We start from the raw sequence: 16,977 nt of genomic DNA, 5'->3' as shown, positions 1-16,977 counted from the left end.
AGACTTCATGCCTGAAGGCTCTCTCTCTCCTCTTAAACTTCCCTGACATTGAAAACTAAAAACCTCTGTGTTTTCCATAGGCATGAGATTTTTTAATGGGGGAAACAGCCAGTTCTAGTAATTAGATGAGAGTTGAAACATGATTTTCCATATTTATCCTGCCATTGTTTCTTCATAATCACAAGGCTGATCTTCTGGAGTCTTAAGCTTCCAACAGGGCGGGGCACCTTAAATCCCTTTTGCAGCTGATATTAACGTTAAACCAAAATGCTCTTGGTTACAGAAAACCCAGATGAAGCAAATAAATGTAGTTTTCTGAAAAGAAAAGACTTGTGGAGCTACAGAGAGGAAAAGAGGTCTTCTGCAAAGGTACCACAGAAATGCATGCCAGATTATAATTATGGTGGCTCTGTATTTGGCATCTTTTCATTGCATTTTAAAAACAAGGACACCATCTTAGGCCCAGTGAATAGTCTGGGAGTACCTGATGACAGCAGCATAGTTGAAGCTAAGCAGGTATGGATGTGATCAGTCCCTTGGATGGGAAACCACTGGCAGCTCTGTATAAGAGCAAGCAATAAAAATAAACATGGGGGTGTGGGAAGAACACCCCGATACGTCAGATAATTCCAGCTTTTTGATAAGTGTACAAAAAGGCAGTACATCTTTGTCAAGGCACCCATTCAGGGTCTGCATGTTTCATTAATGGTAAAGGTAAAGGGACCCCTGACCATTAGGTCCAGTCGTGGCCGACTGGGGTTGTGGCGCTCATCTCGCTTTATTGGCCGATGGAGCTGGCGTACAGCTTCCGGGTCATGTGGCCAGCATGACTAAGCTGCTTCTGGCAAACCAGAGCAGTGCACGGAAACGCCGTTTATGTTCCCGCCAGAGTGGTACCTATTTATCTACTTGCACTTTGATGTGCTTTCGAACTGCTAGGTTAGCAGGAGCAGGGACTGAGCAACGGGAGCTCACGCCGTCACGGGGATTTGAACTGCCGACCTTCTGATCAGCAAGTCCTAGGTTCTGTGGTTTAACCCACAGCGCCACCCGCGTCCCTATATGGCATCCAGGTACATGTGTGTTTATCTCAGATCACGATTGCCTAGCATGCATTTTTCAGACCTTGAGTTCTGCAAACAAGGCAGATTAGGCTTTGCTCATCAAGGGGTCTCTCTAGGCTGCTGTCAGCGAAACCCACAAGCCACTTGGAACAAATCAGACCTCGTGAAGACCTTGAATCCAAAGCTGCTGTGCAATTTGAACTGCTAGGTGGGCAGGAGCAGGGACCAAGTAATGGGAGCTCACCCCGTCGCGGAGATTCGAACCACCGACCTTCTGATCGGCAAGCCCTAGGCTCGGGTTTAACCCACCGCGCCACCCGCGTCCCTTTCATTAATGGTACTAAAGTGCAATTTCATAAGCTGCAAAAATTAGAAGACAAGCCTTGCCATTTTGTTTCTACATTTGTCAGAAGTTTCTGCTGGCAACCTTCAACAATTGCAACGAAACATGTCTCTCCTGCACCGGTCTCTATAGCCACAGCAGGTGCTGTAACTCTCCAACAGTTTGACTTCACCACTGAAGGTGCACTCTTCCATTGTCTCCCGAGACGGATGGATGCCAACCAGACGTTACCCCAGCACCACTGGTACTCAATGTTCCTGCAGCATCCTTTGATCCGCATGAGAGCAGCAGAAGAAAGTGAAAGCCTAAAACGATTGAGAGCACTTACAAGAGTACATTTACACAGCCAGTATGTGATAGCGTGAGGAAATGTGCCCCCCTTGCTCCTGTGAATAGCTTCTCCCCTGCACTGTGCCTTGTTTACCACTTGGTTTGTGCCACATTCTCCCGTTGCCCTCGCATGAATTTCACAGAGCAGCTGAGCGGTGCAGAGTTATACAAATGCCTCCTGGTTTCTTAGTCACCGCATCTCCACAAAAACATAATGGAACGTCAACTGCGTGAAAGTAATGCCACTGTCTCACGCAGCAAAATATTTTGATGCCAAGCTCCAGTTCCCCAGCTGATGAGAAATGCCTTCTGAAAGATAGCAACTGTTTTGTTTGTTTTTAAATTTGCTGTGGTCATTGATTAGCACTGTTGGGGTTTGGGGGAGAATTGTGAAGGGTGTGGAGAAGAGTTGGCACTGCATCGTCATTCTGGGAGGCAATTCTGGGCATCAAGGAGACTGGGTGGAGACAGTGATCAGGAATCAGGTGGCTGAGGGCATTTATTTATCAAAGTATTCATATCCTGCCTTTACATGTGAAAGAAAACGCTCAGGGCAGCTGAGAATATGCCATTGAGGCTGCAATCCTTTGCCCAATTAACCTGAAAGTGAGCCTCATTGAACTCAATGGGATTTACTTCTGAGAAGTCACATAAAAAAGGGATGGGAAGCTGGATCTGGCCAGTAGGCTGGATCTTGTCCTTCCTCAACTCCCCATGGGCCAGTCATCTGATGTCACAATGACATCAGATGAAGCATTTTCATTTGCCTGCAAGCAGGGTTTGAAATCAAACAGTGTGGGCAATGAAAAACATCTTTGCGCATCCCCCCCAAACCCTGCTTTTGGCAGGGAGCTGTGCCTTTTCCTACCCTACTCATGGGTGTCATATATGGCGGATGTGTGACCTGGGGGAAATGGCTTTGTAGGCCGAATTATTCCACAGTGTATATGGTTTGTGCTGATAAACACTCAGAAATGGATACAATATAATGCCAATAAAATAAAAGCAATAGAAAAATCCAGGCATGGACAGAAGTACAGTACGCAGTAGCAGAACACGTGAGATAACTTCACTTTCCAGGGAGTATCTCAGATATTTCAACTTGCTCTGCTCTATGGAGAAATTCCTCATCTTGCCTGATAGCTCCAAGTGTGGATAGGTGGACCTTGAGTTGATCTATCTTCTCTTCCAGCAAGGCAACCAGTTTGCACTTGCTGTAGGTGTAGTTTCTCACATCCTCAGGCAGGGAGACAAACATGGCACAGCTCCTGAGACAGCTCCATCACTGTCCGTGTCTCTTGCTTCTAGGTATACTGTGACACAGCTTGCTGGGCCTCCCCCTCAAAACACCCTCACAAACGTCCCTGTTTACAAGTCCTGGTCACAAGCTCCCAGAAACAGCAATTTATTAGTGTTTATACTTGCTTTGGAAGCCAAAGAAACATGCTGGGCAGTGAATCCCTGACCAGCCACCCTGAGCACTGCTAAAAAGCATGTTCTGCTTTTGCACAAGAGGCTCATTGCTTGTTTTAAAACTAGTTTCCGTAGGCATAAACTTGAGAACTGGCATCTATAGTTGTGTGAGAGAGGTTTTTTTAATTTCTTGAAAGGGAATCTTGAAATTCTCCGTCTGTCAAATTCTGTGACAGGCGCAGCACCCCACATTCCTGCAACAATCCTGTTCAGATGGTAATACCCAGAGGCTTGACTGTAAGTGACGGTGTGTGTCTTTGTTATGTTAAAAAAACAATCCACACAATTAGTTCCATGTGGGTATTTTTTAGAATTCCTGTGGGGGTCCTTTGCCTATTTTAACAGTGAGAGTTGGAGTCTTCCACTGAGACTATAGCACTCTTGCGCTGGGGTTTTTGCAATGGAATACAAGGGTGAATGAATGTGCCCTTCTTCTCTGATGATTGTAGCACCATCTCTTTCTTTTGTTTCATCTACTGAGGGACACTTCCTCTGTTGTTCTCTGTACTACCACTGTTACCCTGGAGTTCAGCCATAACGCTGATAGGCAGGGCCTAGTTTCCACCCCTGGTGATTTCATTGGGAGCCTACAGGGTGCTACCAGACTGGTGCTATTTTCCACTGGGATTCAATCGCATACTGGCAGATTTTTTGCCATAAGGAAAGTGATGGGGAAAGTGTGTGGGGCAATACTTGCTTTGATGTAATGTCGTCTAGCCTCCCCATAAAAAAATCAGAGGGAATAGCCAACGTCGTCATCTTGCAAAGAAATCTGGACGATTGCTTGACAAGCACATTGTCTGGAAGCACCCACAGAGGGAATTTGTCCTAAACCATTCTTTCGCTCTGCCTTGAAGGAGAGCTTTGCTGGATCAGAACCAAAGGCTTACCTAGTCCAGCATTTTCCCCACCGTGGCCAACCAGATGCCTCAATGGGAAGTTTGAGGGCAGGACTTGAGCACAAGAACAGCACTCATGTGCCCCTGTACTTGGTCTTGTCTGCTTGGACACCTTGCAGGCGGCTGCATACAGAGAACATGGTCAAGCTCAATTTAGGAGTTTTATTTACATACACAACTTGTTACACCTTGTGCCTTCATGACAGTGATACTATTTCTGCCCTGAAACTGATGAAGTGTGGGTGTTGGAAAAGAGACTTGTCACCATGAAGTAAAATCCTCACACCTTAGGCCTAAAACAAAGAGGAAATTACCTGTATTTCCATCGTCCTCCTCGTGGCCTAGTTAGGTGCCAGAAGTCGTCCAACAGGTCCTTTCCTCCTTGCTATCTCCCCCCAGAAGGTCAGCATGGGGCCAGAGCTGGAGGGGAGGCAGAGAAAGTCTTTGCACCAGTGCCTAGAATCCAAGAACCTTGCAAGGCAGGCAGAAAGATGCCTGCTCTTGCAGATGGGAGTTGGACCCAGCCACTTGTCCGACCATTCACACACTCTGGGCAGCCCACTGCCTGAGAAGAGAGATATTTGAAGTTTCCCCCACAGCCACACACATGCACACCCCATTTCGTTGCAAGGTCCCACTTGCACTCCCAATAATAGTACAGTGCTTTCAAGTGTTGGGTGGGCTTCACACCAATTCTCAAGCTGTAGTCTTCGCAAAGCACCGTAAGCCAGTATTATGGTTTCCGATTTTGCAGATTAGACTGAGAGACTGGCCTGTCCAAGGTCGCTAAGTGAGTTCACAGCTGATGTGAGATTCAAGCTGGGGGAACTTCCTGATTGACTGCCATTACACCACACCAGCTCTTAGTAGCTAAGAGCCTAAGAAGAACCTTCATGGATCAGGATGAATGTCCATCTAGGATCTCTTCCTGTTTCCCTGCAGTGGCCAACCCAACCAGATGCCCCCAGGAGACCCGCAAGCGAACATAAGAACCTGCAGGATCGGGCCAGCCTAGTCCAGCATCCTGTTCTCGTAGTGACCACCCAGATGCCTGTAGGCAATCCTCAAGCAGGATCCGATCACAAGAGCTCTTTCCCCATCTCCTCACTCTTGCCCCTTCCCTCACAGCTGGTGTTTAGCAGCATACTGCTTCAGAACTTGTCGATTCCATTTAGCCATCACATAGCAAATAGAATCATCAGCTGTTCAGCTGTATTTAAACAAGTTGCCTGGTCTGATCATTCTTCCTGTGGCAATGTGTGTTGCCTAGCAATGACTGTACATGAGAGAGAGAGAGAGAGAGAGAGAGAGCGCACACACAATATAATATATGAGAAAGTGCTCTGTAGGGGCTTTGACTCTGCTGGGGAGACAAGCAGCAATCTTTTGCCATGTTATTTTTGAATGGGCTCCTCCCATAAGTGCACAGGAAAAGCTTCCCTCTCCACGCTGCAAAAGAGTTGCAATCAGCGGGGACGGAGGGAAATGTACCTTCCCTTGATTCAAGTCTGTCTAATCAACCCCACCTACGCATAGTTTTAGCAGTGCCATTTCCTAATAGCAGCCTGCTGCCATAATTAATGGGATACCTGGTGTTCGCTTAAGTTGCAAGGATGTGCAGAACAATGGTTCAAGGTTTTGACTAAAAATAAATTGAGGGTCCACTTGGATGGATTAGGTCAAAGGAGTCGAGGAAGATGTATGCAGGTCTTCTGGTTCTCCTGTTTAGGAGCACGGCATGCTGCGTTGCAGTGCACTGCCGTGATAGTCTCTAGACTGCTGCGCCTAGGTGCTTTCCCACCTGGGGAGGGCAAAATTAGCAGTTGTAGAACAATTATTGTTTCAAAAGAAGCATGTTGAGAAAGACTTAGTTTTCATTCAAGCTATCTAAGCGCATGTTGGTCTTCAGAGAATGGCAAGTCAAGGAAGGCAGCAAGGAAAGCCTAAACATTAAAATATTTCATAAGTAGGATTTCGGGTATTGCAACTAAATCCAAGGGAAGGAACTGGATTGCAAAGGATTTCTGAGTAAATCTTTTTGAACACAAGGAGGACTACAAAACGCTGTTAGATAGGGAATTTCCCTTTTCCCTCTGGCAGCTGCTTTTCTCGGATGCAGTGAATAATGATCAAGGATGGTGGGATGGAAATACCCAAAGACAAAGGGGAGCTCCAAAACAAATGAGATTTTAATTAACTAAACACAAAGCTGACTAGTCTTTAAGTGATGGAGGGCAGGTACTCTTGCACACACCTATTTTGAGTAGCTATCTTAATCAACTGCCTACAGTTGCCTACAGAAAAGAGCTGGCTTTATCAGGTAAAAAATGTAACTTTCACTAATATGCCAAGGATGCAAAATAAAGTTACCGTATTTTTCGCTCTATAAGATGCACCAGACCACAAGACGTACCTAGTTTTTGGAGGAGGAAAACAAGAAAAAAAATATTCTGAATCTCAGAAGCCAGAACAGCAAGAGGGATCGCTGTGCAGTGAAAGCAGCAATCCCTCTTGCTGTTCTGGCTTCTGTGATAGCTGCACAGCCTGCATTCGCTCCATAAGACACACACACATTTCCCCTTACTTTTTAGGAGGGGGAAAAGTGAGTCTTATAGAGCAAAAAATACGGTATGTTATTTGATGACTGTGAACATCATCTGAATCTTTCCTCATAGCCTTAAGGCACTGTGGAGTTGCTCTGCTTCATTTGTTGTCCAACTATCAAGAAGATGACATGAACTGACCGTAGAGGTTGGAATGGAACATGCCACATGTATGGTGGTGGTGGTGAACAGGCAGCCTCTGTGGTATGCAAAACCGAAGTCATTTTTTCTAACATACCTTGTGATGAGAAGAAGATGTTAAGGATTCCTGCTCCGTGATTGCAGTCACGAGATTGTTGTCTATCACATGACAGTGTATGTTTTCATTCCACAGTGTGGGAAGTGACGGAACCAGGATGTTTGTGTTACTGTGTTCCGTGAAGTGGGACTGTTGTCCTTTGTTCTTTCTCTCTTTGCTGTCTGATGAGAAAGAGGAAGGAGCTAAGTCAGAATGCTCCAAGTGCATTATATGTAAATAAACGTAGATTAGCCAAATGCTGAGCTATTGGTTCTGTTACGCAAACTGCGAATACTCTGCGGATCCCTGAGTGTGCTAATGCCTTTTGGCATCAGTCGCTGTGATGTTCGGGCAGAAGAAAGCTTTTGAAGCTCCCAAACGATCGACCAGGAGGGAGAGAACATGCCAGTTGGGCATTTGACTCTGCCAGGGTCCTACACGAGAGTAGAACGCTCCTAACAGAAATATATTGTGAGGAGACACAGTGGAATAACGGGGACTTTGCGTCTGTCCTGATGCACAGCAAATCATTCACAACATGCTTCACCCTTGTCAAATCTTTGCAGCCTCTGCTTGGGCAAAGTAACTATGCATCACCAGATGTTGGAGATAAGCATTTTGCACCTGGAATGGTTGCTATGCAGAGAATTTGTGAATAAATATAAGCCATGAAGCACGTTCCCAAATGATTGGCTCAAAAGGGTGCCCCAGAGAGAAGACTACATCAGAAGCAGCTTTTGCGCATAGTCCTGTGACTGAAGCAGATATTGGTCTTACAGGTATTTTAAGTCCAACTCTCAACATATGAATATGTTTTACAAAATATGGACATAGGAAGCTACCTTCAGAGCTCAGCTAGTTCATTATTGTCTACTGCTCTTTAATGTCCACACTCTGCTCCAGGAAAAACTTTTAAGCAGTGAAACTTGTTCACTACATCAATTTGTGAAAACATACAAGCGTACCAAAAACTTTAAAAGAGTAGCAATTACAATTGCATTGGACAAGTGTGATAGTTCTTCTGGTGGTTTTCTAGTCTTTAGTTGTGTTGAATGGACTTTAAGAAAATCCAAAAACATAGCACAGTTCCTTTAATATTTAAATCCCTTGGTTATATAAAGTGATTGACCAATGCACATGTCACCCTAGCAACAGCTTTAGCCAAATGTAAATGCGGGTGGGGAGTTTTCACAGGGCTCTTGAACTATTTAAGATGGGATGATACATGCTGACCTTGTTCCTTAGCTTTCTGTTCCAGGCATGAAATAGGTAAGGTACAAGACATGCAGGCTAGCTTTGTTCACTTCCGTATAATGGGAAGACTTTGAACAAGAGGGTGGCAGACAGACAATGCCCTAAGTTTAACACGTGTAATTTTACCTTTAATCTGTGTAGCAGTTTCAATACTCTCAGTCTCTTCCTTGGAAGTACTCAAGAGCCGTCTTTTTCCAGTAAATGACTAATTTTGCTGAGTCACCGTATGTCATGGCAGCATTAAATACCGGAAAATGATATGGTAGAATAGTACCAGCTCATAGACTCTTGCCCTGAGAAAACTTCACCACCTAAGATGATAGTGTAGGTGAGTCCTAGTAATTCCCATGAGTCAGAATGAGTGCTCTGGAAATGTGACGTCAAATGATCACAGCCCAGATCCTCACATTGCTAGGTTGCTATTCTTGCTGTGACTATCAAATAATAATAATAAAAACCAAATTCCTGTATATATTTTAGCACAATACCTTCAATATATCCAGGCTGTGTTACTTCTTACAACTTTTCAATAATTTCAGCAAGTTCTTTCCAGTAAAATAGATTTCGTAACAAAAATCCATCACATATGGGAATTATCTTCTTTTGATGGTTTGGTGATGTTTTTGTTATTAGTGATTGTATCTGGTTACATGCTGCTTTGGGGGCCCTTTAGCTGAAAAGTGGCTTATAAATTATAGTACAAATAATAGAATTTTTTGTGTCATTTCTGAGATACCTACAAATATACATCCATTTTAGTGTACCAATATAACTGTCATGGCTCCGTGCCACCTTAGGAGATGAAATTAGGTTACAGTGCCGAGAATTCTCTGCTAGAGATCGCTAACACCCCCATCCTACCCCCCCCCCAAAAGCTACAGTTTAGCACTCCTGTACTGGGGAAGAGAGAAATGACTACCAAGCCAATGTTAAGTTTGTGATGTCCACAAATCTTCTATCTAAGAACAGCAGCTTCTAAGTCATCTATTGACAATGGGACACAGGTGGTGCTGTGGTCTAAACCACCGAGACTCTTGGGCTTGCTGATCGGAAGGTCAGCGGTTCGAATCCCCGCAACGGGCTGAGCTCCCGTTGCTTTGTCCCAGCTCTTGCCAACCTAGCAGTTTGAAAGCACACCAGTGCATGTAGATAAATAGGTACCGCTGCGGTGGGAAGGTGAATGGCATTTCCGTGCGCTCTGGCATTTGTCATGGTCCTCTGTGCACCAGTAGCGGTTTAGTCATGCTGCTCACATGACCTGGGAAGCTGTCTGCGGACAAACGCCGGCGCCCTCAGCCTGAAAGCGAGATGAGCGCCGCAACCCCATAGTCGCCTTTGACTGGACTTAACCGCCCAGGGGTCCTTTACTTTTACCACTGACAATGACCATTTCTGAGTTGTGAAAGAGCCCAGGCATTTACTCGTGTCTTTCTATGGTTGTTTTTAACATTGACTGACTGTTGATGCACAAGCGACAAGTGATCCATTGCACACCAAAGTGAAGCAGAACCATAGAATCCATGCTGCAGCCACGTTCAGGGGCCACCACCCTGAGGACTGTGTGACACCCAGATAGGAGTCACCTGTGGGCTCTCCTGGTACCAACACCATCCCTGGTTTTCTCTTTGAAGCTTGAGTGACAGCAGGGAGAGCACGTTTGCTTGGCTGCTGTGCTTGCAGGCACCATTTGGAAGCTGACGGGGCTAGCACAGTTTTAGCCTAGGACAATCTCTGAAGGGCACAGATTGTCCCAGGCTGTACTTTTATCATTGCCGTGGGTGAGGTAAATTCTTGCCTAGCTTTCTATTCTGTCACATTTCTAGATTTGCCCAATCTTGCAGTTTTTAAAAACGGAGCAAGTTTGAAGCCTGAGTGTTTATAGAGGTCAACTGGCTCATAATTTCTGCTTAGGTTTCACTTGCAGTGTGGAAAGAACCAGTTCCAATGTACTTGATACTCTTCTGCTGGTGGTTGGGGTTGTTTTTTCAACCATCTGTAAAATGAAAGCTGGTACACAGATGCATTGGTTTCCTTCATGCCATCACAAATAGCCGACTGAATTGTTGAGAAAATACCTTGATCTCCCTGATGAGCCGCTATACCTAAACAGCTCACCACACAGCTACTATGTGAAGCAATTTGAAGCCACCTCTGTGTAGTAGCATGGGACACGGGTGGTGCTGTGGGTTAAACCACAGAGCCTAGGACTTGCTGATCAGAAGGTCGGCGGTTCGAATCCCCGCGGCGGGGTGCGCTCCCGTTGTTTGGTCCCAGCGCCTGCCAACCTAGCAGTTCGAAAGCACTCCCGGGTGCAAGTAGATAAATAGGGACCACTTACTAACGGGAAGGTAAACGGCGTTTCCGTGTGCGGCTCTGGCTCGCCAGAGCAGCTTTGTCACGCTGGCCACGTGACCCGGAAGTGTCTCCGGACAGCGCTGGCCCCCGGCCTCTTGAGTGAGATGGGCGCACAACCCTAGAGTCTGTCAAGACTGGCCCGTACGTGCAGGGGTACCTTTACCTTTACCTTTTACTGTGTAGTAGCTATACAATGTAGTAGCTACATACTCATACAATGAATGAGTATGTAGAGATGGTCTAGCCATCACACTCGGCTCCCCATTTTGAGTGCCCCATCCTCCACCTCTATTCTTCAGTATAATTCAGTCACATGAATCCTGCCCATCTTGTCATGAGTTTCCCTTTATCCACCAGCAGCCACATGTGGGCAGGACTCACCTAATACGTTTAAATGATGGGTGAGCTGGTGTGGTATAGGTCAGCCAGTGTAATGGTGCATTTAGAGTGTTGGACTAGGAGCAGAGAGACCCAACTTTGTATCTCCACTGAGTGTTCAGTTCCTGCCATGCGGCTCAAAACCCTGCCTTACAGGGAGCTGCCCAGCAAATCAAGGATGAGGACTTTCAGATGTGCAGGGGAGCTGTCCAGCCATGAGTTAGATTGAGCACAGCAAGACAGATGTTGCTTTAACACTGGCTAGGCTTTAGCTGAGCAGCTTTATAGTCTGTGCTGCTGCCCCACCAGTTCCTGGTTTGTTATCAGAACCCCCTGGAAAGCCCTGAAACTGGGTGTTGCGGAGGTGAGCACAGAGCAGGGCCAGGCATGGATCTGCTGGATCCTATATTGACCCATTCCCCTGAATAGATGTCTATTCCAGCTCTTCAGATGTGCAAGCGTGAACCTGATGCAGTGTGATGGCCTGGGATTCGGACTCGGGTGCTGAACCTGAGGGATCCCAGCCTGCACAGGATTCCCCGCCTCCAAAACCAGCTGAGCCGGGGCTGGGGCATGAGCCTGAAGGGTCCTCACCTGTGCTGGATCCTCAGGTGCAGGCATCAGCTGCTCTGGCTCCTGAGGTGATGGAGGACCCATTGCTTGCAGGTGCTCCACTCTCAGCCCCGTCAGAGGAAGCTGAGGTTGCCTCTGGGTCTGGTAACCCTCCAGCCTCTCCTGAGCTGCAGAGGCTCAGGGCAGAGAGGCGGAGGGAACTAAGTTCGCGCAGGAGGAGTGCTCACCCCCAGGCCAGGAGAGGCGAGTCACCAGAGGATCAGGGCTGCCCTATGCCTCAGGGCGGATAAAAGCCAGCCAGCCCCAGTCCCAAGTTGTGGGTGCAACGTTGTTGGTTGCTGCCTGAACCCTGTCCTGCTTTCCTGCCTGAGCTCCTGACCTGTCCTGGCTCCCTGCTTGCATGCCTGTTCCTGACTTCACCCGACTCCCTGCCCTGCACCCAGCTTCAGCTTCTACAGACTGCCTCCACGTTGCACCTTTGACAACGGACTGGACTTGGACCTCGCCTCTCAGGTAACCCAGGGGACCAACACATGCAGCAATAAAACAGAGTGAAATATAACACACACAACTCCGCAACCACTACCAACAGTTTTCTATCCTGACAATTGTGAGTACCCATTGCTCCCCAGTCACAGAGTTTGGATTTCTCTACCCAACCAAATATTTGCCCTGGTTCTGCCTGGCCCAGAAATGGGTACAAGTACACACAGTTTCATAAAGGTCTTTACAGATTGGCTTGGCCCCGTGATCAATACAAAGCAGGGGAAGACGACACAACTTCTGAACATCTTTTCTACATCCCTAGCAATGCTTAGAGTTTGCTGAACCTGTAAGAGTGAGACGGATTCAACCTGGTTAGCTCTGAACAGAAAGTGGAGGAAGCAGGCAGGCAGCTGCTGGTCAGATCTCATACAGCATTTTGCTCCAGATGGATGCATCTGAACAGTGAGACAAAACAGGAGAGGCTGCCAGCAGTGCAGGGGAACCCCGGGGCAAAATCAAGCAGGTTGACTGGCTAGTTTCGTTCCCTTCCTGTACCGGATTTCTGCTCCACTGAACAAGCTTTTCCGCTGAGAAAGCCGGCAGCAAGTGCCCTTTTGTAAATCGGACTATGGCTGAGATGTCAAAGCAAGGATTCACATTCTGCACAAGTGGGGGCGGCCATTCAAAAATAAATTGCACAAGTTATGCAAATCAATATAATTTATGCAAATCTATTTTCCCATCTCATATCTTGTGTGCGGGAGACTTCAGGTCACCTGCCCTCCACGGAAAACTGATAGACATGTTAGCCTCTTGAAGTGTATAGTGTGAAAGTGACTGAGGTGTTTCATTCCCACCTGGCAGGTTTTTTGTGTGCTTTTTCTTGCAATATGAATGTAGGGACAGCCATGGTAGATCAAAACAAAAGCCTCTCTAGTCCAGCATCCTGCCTGCCAGATTCTTCTAGAAAGAGCACAAACAGGGCATGGAGGCAACTGGTAACTCTCCTGCTGTTGCTACTCTTGCCCATAGCAACTGATACCAAGCAGTAAACCACAACTCAACCTGGAGGTTAATTGGATTTATCTTGGCTTGTACCCACGGATCCCCCATTAACCTGTCCAGTCCTCTGTCGGAATTCATCACATACTTGGAACAGACCACCAAGCGCTATGACTTGCGTAGCAAAGTTTTTGCAAAACCCCTCTGGAAAAAACAATCAGTCTTAATCAACCCCATTGTTCTTTCAGCTTCTCTCGAAATTCCAATAGTAAGAGCTTGTGGGAAACAATTCTGAACTAGATGGGCCTTTGGCCTGATCCAGCACACTTCATTTTCATTCTTATTTTCCACCTCAAACTTCATTTTATAATTGTTTTGATGGTGGTGGTGGTGGTGGTGGTGCTTTAGCTAGAATCCCATGACTGGGCAAAATGCCCCTGGTAAATTTCGCTAGCACTACCTTGTTACCAATACACCTGCAGAAGTCTGGGAAGGATCATACAACATCATTTTCCAATCCCGTCACAGGTTTGTGGTGGTTGCACAAGCACTTCGTTGCCGTAATTGTGCAGAAATTGGCAAAGCTCAATAGGAAAGTGCCCCAGGTTCAAGCCTCAAAATTTCCAGTTCACTTATTTATTTACAGAGTGAGTGAATCAAGTAGCATATGATGGGAAACACCTCTGTCTGCATTCCTAGAAAGTCACCGTAGTATAGACAAGGTGGACCGGTGGTCTGAATCGTTATAAGGCCACTGTCATCTTTCCTCTAAAAATCAATATACATGTCTCCAAGGCCCACAGCCAACTGCACTCCTTTAGTACTTCTGGAACACAAGTCTTTACAGACGACGCGTCTCTTTTTAGTTGCCAAAGACATGAACCTTTGGCAAAAAAAGATTGCATGGTGAAACATGAAGAAGACCTTAATCAGGAAATGAAAAGCACAGACCTGGAACCCATGCCAGCAAGAACAGAAGAAGGCATCCTTCTGCCAAAGACCCATCTAGTCTAGCATCCTATCCTGTTCTCACTGTGGCCAACTAGATGCCCATGGGAAGCCCAAAGGCAGCACTGGAGCGCAACAGCATCCTGTGCACCTGCGATTCCCGGAAGCTGGTCTTCAGAGGCAGTGGGGGTAGAATAGGGCCATGGTGGCTAGTAGCCAAGGAGAGCCTTGTCCTCCGTGGACTTGTCTGAACCTCCTTTAATGTCATCCAAGCTGGTGGCCAACATTATCTCTTGCAGGACTGAATTCTATAACTGTGAACTGCGTGAAGAAGCACATAGTGTTTGACTCCTGCCCCGATGTTGCTACATTTCACCAGCGGAGAAAGCAAGAAAAATGGAACACAAGAGCAATTCCACTGATGCACAAGCTTTTTTATGAGTAGCAAAGCTTTAGACCCGTGCCATGATTTTAAAACTTGCCTGATCTCCTCGAGGATTCCTTTTCCTCTTGAGGTAAAGCTGTGCCGGCTCTTGATCTGAAACATCAACAATAACAGCAAAAATAACAGCAGCCACCAACCAACTCTTTCTAATAGCCAGCTAATCAATTTGAGTTACTGTACACATTAGTAATGCCTGTCTAATTCTAGTTCAAATTAGGTTTTGGCAGAGAGTGAAGTACAAGACATCCTGTCTTCCTGGAGCAGGGCTTGGATTTACAGCTCCCTGAGGAACGTCGCAAGAGGAAATCCCGTCTCGGCGTGTGCATGCACACACCTTTCCAGTTTGACTCTTCCGCCTTCTCAAAATAAACCCAACCTTGACTGGATACATTAAGTCTTCTATTGAGGAAAATGCTTCTAAGCTGGCATTTTTGTGGTGAACTTTACCCCCTCTGGGAATGCTGAGAACTTCGGAACTGTTGATGAGGCTCAAAAGGGCCGCAGGCAAGTGAGGTGGGGCTGGGATCAGGCTCTGGGTCAGATGAGGCAAATTGCTCAAATTGCACAGCCGCTTTGGATTCAAGGTCTTCACGAGGTCTGATTTGTCCCAAGTGGCTTGTGGGTTTCGCTGACAGCAGCCTAGAGAGACCCCTTGATGAGCAAAGCCTAATCTGCCTTGTTTGCAGAACTCAAGGTCTGAAAAATGCATGCTAGGCAATCATGATCTGAGATAAACACACATGTACCTGGATGCCATATAGGGACACGGGTGGCACTGTGGGTTAAACCACAGAGCCTAGGACTTGCCGATCAGAAGGTCGGCAGTTCAAATCCCCGTGACGGCGTGAGCTCCCGTTGCTCAGTCCCTGCTCCTGCTAACCTAGCAGTTCGAAAGCACATCAAAGTGCAAGTAGATAAATAGGTACCACTCTGGCGGGAACATAAACGGCGTTTCCATGCGCTGCTCTGGTTTGCCAGAAGCAGCTTAGTCATGCTGGCCACATGACCCAGAAGCTGTACGCCGGTTCCCTCGGCCAATAAAGCGAGATGAGCACCGCAACCCCAGAGTCGGTCACGACTGGACCTAATGGTCAGGGGTCCCTTTACCTTTACTTTACCTGGGTGCCATAGTACACAGCCCTACTCAGCCTCCTTTGCTCACCTCCTAGCAGCAGTGAACAACAGGTTCCATCCTCAGCAAGCAGAAATGACCTAGCGGAGCAATATGTATTCCTGCAGGCGTTGTAGCTGTTTAAAACACTTTCGTGTGTGTGTGTGTATTAAAACAAGTGTCTTACTTCTCATTTAGGCAGGAAGAAAGAAGAGCGGTGAACTGTACTAGACTAGGCAATGCCTTTTTAATCATGGGACTTTTTTTGCACCTAGGGGTTTAGTGACACTTGAGTCCTGGTGTAATTATTCTCTATGCAAGCACTGCTCCAGGAAGACAGGATGTCTCTATGTTCTGTTCTCTCTGTTGGATAACAGGAGTAGGTGGACATCGGTATCTGGGAGGGAGGGGGGAATGTTATATATAATGAAATCTGTTAATGGTATATGTTTCTAAATGTCTTTTAAATCACTTGGAGACCTTTGGGTAGCAAGCAACTCACAAGTCAAAGAAGAAGAAGAGGAAGAGGAAGAAGAAGGCGGCTGTTCAGGCTGTTCTTGATGACCTGCTCCCGATGAAGTCTCTCTTAACTGACCAGCTGTGGCTACAATCCCTTTCCACTTATGCAGCTGCAGCATTACAAAGGGAGTCGCTTTAGGGGAGCTGCAAGCCAGGAACTCTTTCCAAACTTGCTGAAAGCATGTTTATTGGTCGATAACTGTTAAGCAAAGCATTGATAGCTGTGGCAAACCCACTAGCACTGTTGAAAAAGCCTCCACCTTGGGGCTTGTTTACACGAAACCTTGCCCAGTCATTCGCTTCAGCCTAAGGCCCATTGGCAGCTTGACTTGACCGCTTCAGGCTCTCTCGCCGTTCAGCCTTCGCAAATCATGTGCTTATTATAGCATATTAAGGAAACAAAATTGATTGAATTGTTTCCTGGAAAACTCCCTTCCCCCGTCCCGTCCCCCTTGCTACGTGACATTAAAACATGACCAAGAAGAAAGGGGGGAGGACTTGCGTCCGCCCCTCCCCTTAATCGCATCTAAAAACATACGGTGTGCAAAGTCTGAGAAAAGCCTCGCGAAAAGCTTGCAGATTATAGCTCTCGCTGGAGCAACATTGAGAGGCACAATAGTGCAGGTTTATTGCTGGCACGTTTAACAAAGGAGGGATTAAGGATGGACATTTTGAAAAAAGTTGACACAGGCAGGGAACCACCTGCCTGAGAGCTGGGAAAAATAAATTGCTGCCAAAAGGACAGGTAACCATGGAGCTACTCAGCCCGGTCTCATAGCCAGCAGCTTTTGCCACAGGATTGCACATGTTTGCCTTGCCACAGTAAAGCGAAAGGACCAGCTACAGTGTGAAGGTGCTGATGTCTGCATCAGCGCTGCTCGTTGCAAAGGGTTACACACACTTGCCATATTAAACGGAGAGGATGAACTGCAGTTTTTATATAAGTTGATATCTGC

General features: G+C 46.7%; 1 long non-coding RNA gene across 2 annotated transcripts in view; it reads right to left on the bottom strand.

Annotated features, from left to right (window-relative positions):
- Positions 1-1,573: 1,573 nt before the first annotated feature.
- The window catches only part of LOC144329294 (uncharacterized), a 40,595-nt gene continuing 25,191 nt past the window's right edge, over positions 1,574-16,977 (bottom strand). Inside the window, exons 1-3 of one of the 2 annotated variants that reach the window (XR_013394774.1) lie at positions 6,951-7,082; positions 4,424-4,529; positions 1,574-1,712 (exon numbers count right to left, since the gene is read on the bottom strand). This is a non-coding gene — a long non-coding RNA (uncharacterized LOC144329294). Of the gene's footprint in view, positions 1,713-4,423; positions 4,530-6,950; positions 7,083-16,977 lie in introns of those variants that run through there. The other variant, XR_013394773.1, reaches the window with a different exon arrangement.

The sequence above is a fragment of the Podarcis muralis genome, chromosome 12 (assembly GCF_964188315.1).
Source record: "Podarcis muralis chromosome 12, rPodMur119.hap1.1, whole genome shotgun sequence".
NCBI classification, from domain to species: Eukaryota; Metazoa; Chordata; class Lepidosauria; order Squamata; family Lacertidae; genus Podarcis; species Podarcis muralis.
This window is presented reverse-complemented; position numbering and strand designations above follow the sequence as displayed.